The sequence below is a fragment of the Coregonus clupeaformis genome, unplaced genomic scaffold (assembly GCF_020615455.1).
Source record: "Coregonus clupeaformis isolate EN_2021a unplaced genomic scaffold, ASM2061545v1 scaf0403, whole genome shotgun sequence".
Taxonomy (NCBI): Eukaryota; Metazoa; Chordata; class Actinopteri; order Salmoniformes; family Salmonidae; genus Coregonus; species Coregonus clupeaformis.
The window spans coordinates 329,384-336,821 of record NW_025533858.1 but is presented as its reverse complement, the minus strand read 5'-3'; positions in this window follow the sequence as shown (position 1 = coordinate 336,821).

Below are 7,438 nucleotides of genomic sequence, written 5' to 3'. Positions count from 1 at the left end.
CTAATTAAATAATCAAAACTGAATTAAGTTAGGACAAATAAACGTCTCACATCCCATGTAGCCTAATCTTACTTCAGAAAGTTCCTGGATAACATTTTATGTGATCTATAAAAGTTGAGTTAAGTCAAGAAAACGTTCAACAACACCCCTTTCACTATGAATCCTGTTGTCTGCTATGGTCTACTTTTACCTGACATCCACTTGGAACACATGCGCGGCAGTACTGCGCTGGGTTGGGGAAGTTGGAAGGTGGACGGCACGGCGTCTGGAGCTGTATTTTCTGTTTTTGCTGGATGAAGAAACATGGCGTCTCACAGACAGCTGTGGGATAAGGAGACGTATACTTGGATGACGGAGGAGGAATGGAAGGAAAAAGAGAGGCAGAGGTCTACAAGAGAAAGGGAGGAGGATTGTGAGCTTGAGTCGGTAAAAAATGGCGTGAAAAAGGGAGAAGGTTTGTTAAAGAAGAATGGTAGGAAATGTAAGCAAAGTGAGCTGAAGACAAGAGGAGAAATGGAAGTGAATGAGGGTGAAGTATTGGAGGTGGTAGGTGTGGTGAAGTACTCAGAGGCCGAGGCTTGCCCAGAGGGTCAGGATAAAGTTGACAGTAGGAGTGAAGTTTTTGGAAAAAGTGGACCCTTGCCTTTTGGCTGATCCATTTGTGGTTTCAAGATGGGTGAATAAAGAGTTGGGTACAGTGGAATCGATGAGGGTAACCTGAAGTGGTCTAGTGATAATTGTTTGTGTTTCTGTTGGGCAGAGGGAGAAGGCGCTCAGAGTTAAACAAATGGGGGAAAGAATTGTGAATTGTTTCGCTCTCAAGAAAAGGGCGCCATTGAAAGGAGTGATTATTGGAGTAGCAGTAAATGTAAAAGTGGACCAACTGAAGGGGAAGATTCCCGGTGTTTCTGATGCTTGTCGTTTGGTGCGACACAAACAGGGTGGCGAGAGTGGGGAAACAGAAGAGTCATTGTCTGTTCTTTTGAGTTTTGCAGTTGAGTCTAACAAAGTGAAGTTAGGATATATAAGTAATCCTGTACGAGTTTATGTGCAGAATACATTACGATGTTACAGGTGTCAAACTTATAGGCATGTGGCAGCAGTATGCAGGAGGGACTTTCCAAGATGTGAGAAGTGTGCCGAAGGGCATGAGACAAAGGAATGTGGAGCATTGGGGAAAGTAGTGGTATGTGCTAATTGTAGGGGTGGCCAAGGGGTTGGGGATCAGAAATGTCCTGTGCGAGAGAAGCAGGTTGAGGTTTCCAGGGTAAGAGTAGTGAAGAACTTGTCATATGCTGAGGCAGTGAAGAAAGTAGAGGAAGATGGGTCAAGGGGGCGGAGTGGTGAGAGTAGTAGATCTGTACCAGTACAGAGGGATAGGTCAACAAGTGATATATGTTTCAGTAAGATTGGATTTTTAGCGTTTATAGCAATGGTTATTGATTGTACTGCAGGGATGGAACGTAAGTCGAAGAAAATTGAGGTTGTGGTGGCAGCTGCAGAGAGGTATTTGGGTGTGCAAGACTTGACATCAGAAGAGTTACAGGGAGTGTTAAGTGGTGATGTCCCATCATTTCAGGTTGAGGGCATGAGGTAGGAATGAATATATTTAAATAGTGGAGAAGGGTGGTGTTAGTTATTAATAATATTTTTGAATTTGTGAGTGTAGTGTTAGATGGTAGGGTATTTCTTTATTTAAATTTAATTTTCAAGCAAAATATAAGGGAGTTGTACTCCAGTCTAGTAGGTGGCGGTAATGCAACAAATTGGATGCCAACCGCCGTTAAACCTCATTGAAGAAGACGAAGACGAAGAAGAAGAAGAAGAAGAAGAAGAAGAACAAGGAACAAATGCGCAAAGAGGGAGTATCTCAACAGGCCTATCTCTCCTGAGGTGGTGTCTGGGAATTACTGGTTCCGGTTTTTCGCTGCTGCTATAATGGCAGCTGATGTACACTACCAGCACAGATAGGACAAATAGCTATTTATACAAGTCTTTACAACGGGTGCATCAGTTTATTCATCCAGGCTCTGTCGCAGCGGCCGCGACCGGGAGACTCGCGCGCTTGGCCCAGCGTCGTCCAGGGTAGGGGAGGATCCGGCAGGGATGTAGTTCAGTTGATAGAGCATGGCGTTTGCAACGCCAAGGTTGTGGGTTCGATTCCCATGGAGGGCCAGTATAAAAACACAAACATAAAAAAAAAATTGTATTCACTAACTGTAAGTCGCTCTGGATAAGCGTCTGCTAAATGACTTTAATGTAATTCATAAGTAATTCTTCTACGGTCAAAAATAAACATAAGTCTTTCTTCTAAACTAAGCTACAGCCAAATATACTGGATTTATAGTTAACCCCCTTCTATGTATATAACTTGTATACAATAAAATAAAGATGTTATTTCAAAATAACAGTAAACATAATGCTTTATAGCTACAATATAGTTAACGTTAGCTATCTAATGACAAGCTCATCTCTGCTGCCTGGATGCTTTCACGTTTTTCCTTGTCTGGATATCTTGCTGTTAGCTAGCACATGGACAAGCAGGAGGCTGCTGCAGTAGTCAGATTACACCAATTACCAACATTTTATTTTTACACTGCACAAATATTTGAGAACAGTTAGCCCTCAAATAGTAGCTAACTAACGTTAGTTGATTGTAACATTGACACTGTCTGTGTGCAGACTACAGGTTTGGAGGCCACTCTAAAGATGAACCCTCTATCCTGACACCTCTGGAGCAGTGCTGCAGGTAAAACATGGGTGCACGATTAAGCATTAAGGTGCAATAAGTTGTGTTATCATGAATATAGTCACATGTAAAGGGTGTTGTTTGGTCATGTAAAGGTCTGCGTCTCCTCTCCCTGCCCCAGTACAGTCTGTGATGTCATGAGGGATTCTCTTTTCTATGATCCTCTATTCTCCGTGGCCCCTCTCCGAGCTGCACCTTTCTGCCCTGGACCGTCGCTTATGACCGTGCTCAGAACCGTGAGCCGTTGCCAGGAGCGACAGCGTATATCGCCATGGACGAAGCGAGGATGACGTCACTCATTTTAAGACCTTGGTTACAACTGTGACACATGCAGAAATCATCATTCCAAAAGGGTTCTTCGGCTGTCCCCATAGGATAACCCTTTTGGGTTCGAGGTAGAACCCTCTGTAGAAAGGGTTCTACATGGAACCCAAAAGGGTTCTACCTGGAACCAAAGAGGTTCTACCAGGAACCAAAAAGGGTTATCCTATGGAGAAAGCCGAAGAACCCTTTAAGGTTCTAGATTGCACCTTTTTTTCTTCTTCTAAGAGTGTACTGTTGCTACGCCCACTCCACGACAACACCTCAACTGTCAAAATAAAACATGTCATGGCGCATCACAATGTCAATCTTCACTTCTGGGGTCTCATTTTAAGTAATCATGTAGATGTTAATACGTTTAAAACAAACAACTGCTGGTCTGCATAACAAGTAATTTATGCATCATTGCGTCAGCAATCCACAAGAGTGACGTAATGACATTTGGAGTTCCTGACATCATTTGTTTGGCTTCTATCTGTTAGAGAGGATAGCTGCATCTGAAATGTCACCCGACATTATATAGGGAATAGGATGTTATCTTAGACAGACTATTTGTAGGTCTATTCTAGTCTGGTGTATGGATGGGATGTTTAAATCACTGTGTACATTTATTGTTAGGCCTCATTAAATAAAGTTGATTATATTGTGTTATTTATAGTTATTTAATACATGGAGCGTACTCCGTGAAATAAAGCCCAGCATATACTTTTGTTTAAAAAGGGATGGTTTAACCCAAAATCATTTGCATGATAAATTATATTGCATTTTACAAAAAATCTGTGTATGAATGGCCGATTCAGACTTGATGTGTAGACTTACCATGGACATTAGGCAATATTTAGGGACTTATGTTGATGTTAAGTTCTCAAGTCTGAATAGGGTCCGACGTGAACAACATGGGGGTGTATAGTTTTGTATATTAATGAAGGTACAGAAATGATTCCCTAGTTTGTTGTGCCATGACCCATGACACTCTACAACATTATGGGCAACAGTTTCCTCGTGCTAAAACACACACAATGAGCAAAAAAAGAAAAAAAACTGCTTAATCACGGTTTGGTATTGTCTTGTTCCCTTTCAGATGAACAAAGCAAAGCTTTTAGCAACAGCTCAGTCTCATGACATGAGCCTGCGACACATGTAGTATATTATTTTAAACCCTATAGTATACTATATTAAACCCTATAGTATACTATATTAAACCCTATAGTATACTATATTAAACCCTATAGTAGACCCTATACTATACTATATTAAACCCTATAGTAGACCCTATAGTATACTATATTAAACCCTATACTATACTATATTAAGCTCTATAGTACACCCTATAGTATACAATATTAAACCCTATAGTAGACTCTATAGTATACTATATTAAACCCTATAGTAGACCCTATAGTATACTATATTAAACCCTGTAGTATACTATATTAAACCCTATAGTAGACCCTATAGTATACTATATTAAACCCTATAGTATACTATATTAAACCCTATAGTAGACCCTATAGTATACTATATTAAACCATATAGTATACTATATTAAACCCTACAGTACACCCTATAGTATACTATATTAAACCCTATAGTACACCCTATAGTATACTATATTAAATCCTATAGTATACTATATTAAACCCTACAGGACACCCTATAGTATACTATATTAAACCCTATAGTACACCCTATAATATACTATATTAAGCTCTATAGTACACCCTAAAGTATACCATATTCAACCCTATAGTAGACCCTATAGCATAATATATTAAACCCTATAGTATAGTATAGTATATTAAACCCTATAGTAGACCCTATAGTATACTATATTAAACCCTTTAGTATACTATATTAAACCATATACTATACTATAGTATACCCTATATTAAACTACAGTGGGGAAAAAAAGTATTTAGTCAGCCACCAATTGTGCAAGTTCTCCCACTTAAAAAGATGAGAGAGGCCTGTAATTTTCATCATAGGTACACGTCAACTATGACAGACAAATTGAGAAGAAAAGAAATCCAGAAAATCACATTGTAGGATTTTTAATGAATTTATTTGCAAATGATGGTGGAAAATAAGTATTTGGTCACCTACAAACAAGCAAGATTTCTGGCTCTCACAGACCTGTAACTTCTTCTTTAAGAGGCTCCTCTGTCCTCCACTCGTTACCTGTATTAATGGCACCTGTTTGAACTTGTTATCACTATAAAAGACACCTGTCCACAACCTCAAACAGTCACACTCCAAACTCCACTATGGCCAAGACCAAAGAGCTGTCAAAGGACACCAGAAACAAAATTGTAGACCTGCACCAGGCTGGGAAGACTGAATCTGCAATAGGTAAGCAGCTTGTTTTGAAGAAATCAACTGTGGGAGCAATTATTAGGAAATGGAAGACATACAAGACCACTGATAATCTCCCTAGATCTGGGGCTCCACGCAAGATCTCACCCTGTGGGGTCAAAATGATCACAAGAACGGTGAGCAAAAATCCCAGAACCACACGGGGGGACCTAGTGAATGACCTGCAGAGAGCTGGGACCAAAGTAACAAAGTCTACCATCAGTAACACACTACGCCGCCAGGGACTCAAATCCTGCAGTGCAAGACGGTCAGATGAAACCAAAATATAACTTTTTGGTAAAAACTCAACTCGTCGTGTTTGGAGGACAAAGAATGCTGTGTTGCATCCAAAGAACACCATACCTACTGTGAAGCATGGGGGTGGAAACATCATGCTTTGGGGCTGTTTTTCTGAAAAGGGACCAGGACGACTGATCCGTGTAAAGGAAAGAATGAATGGGGCCATGTATCGTGAGATTTTGAGTGAAAACCTCCTTCCATCAGCAAGGGCATTGAAGATGAAACGTGGCTGGGTCTTTCAGCATGACAATGATCCCAAACACACTGCTCGGGCAACGAAGGAGTGGCTTCGTAAGAAGCATTTCAAGGTCCTGGAGTGGCCTAGCCAGTCTCCAGATCTCAACCCCATAGAAAATCTTTGGAGGGAGTTGAAAGTCCGTGTTGCCCAGCGACAGCCCCAAAACATCACTGCTCTAGAGGAGATCTTTTTTTTCTGCATGGAGGAATGGGCCAAAATACCAGCAACAGTGTGTGAAAACCTTGTGAAGACTTACAGAAAACGTTTGACCTGTGTCATTGCCAACAAAGGGTATATAACAAAGTATTGAGAAACTTTTGTTATTGACCAAATACTTATTTTCCACCATAATTTGCAAATAAATTCATAAAAAATCCTACAATGTGATTTTCTGGATTTTTTTCCCTCATTCTGTCTGTCATAGTTGACGTGTACCTATGATGAAAATTACAGGCCTCTCTCATCTTTTTAAGTGGGAGAACTTGCACAATTGGTGGCTGACTAAATACCTTTTTCCCCCACTGTATATTAAACCCTATAGTAGACCCTATAGTAAACTATATTAAACTAATATACTAATATTAATATTATATTAAATATATTATATTAGTAGTAATAATAAAAATAATAAAAATATAAAGACTTATTTCTTCTGTGCTGCCGACAACGCAGCTTTTAAAGACAATTTCCCTGACGTTTATAATCACATTCAAGGTAAATGCTGCGGAGCTTGGCTTAAGTGTTATTACCTTTAAAATAATGCAACTTTGATTGAATCCCAGGCAGAGTCATCTTGTGTTCAGGTCTTCTGGTGTTCAGGGTGCATCCATAATGGAACCCTATTCCCTACATAGTGCACTAGAGCGAACAAGGTACCATTTGGGACGCAGCCAAGATCATCTTCTATTCAGGTCTGGTTGTAGTCTTCTTGGTTCTGGGTTTGTTGACTGTGCTATAGAGCACAGAGGGGTCCTCCTCAGCTACTTGTGCCGGAGGTCTGTTATGAAAGGAGACACAACATGTCATCATCAATCTTCACTTCTGGGGTCTCATTTAAGTAATCATGTAGATGTTAATACGTTTAAAACAAACAACTGTTGGTCTGCATAACAACAAATTTATGCATTTCTAACTGTCAAGCACAAGTACCATCTAAATAAAAAAGTATCTAATTAAAAAATTATCTTGATGTTGTAATGGCTGGACTTGCTCACTGGATGGCAGCACTGGGGGGGTTGAATTTCACAACTTCTTACTGGGGGGGGGTTGAATTTCACAACGTCTTACTGGACATCCTCATCCTCTTTCTGGGGTTGAGGCAGTTGGACAGTGGAGTACAGAGGCACTTCCTGGTTATTGGAGCAATAGAGGTGGACATTGGCATAGTGAACATCACCCTGCTCGTCTGTGCTGCAGTGAGGCCATTGTCATACACTGGACTGAGTCTCCCTGGAGAGGAGAAAAGACAGACAATAGAA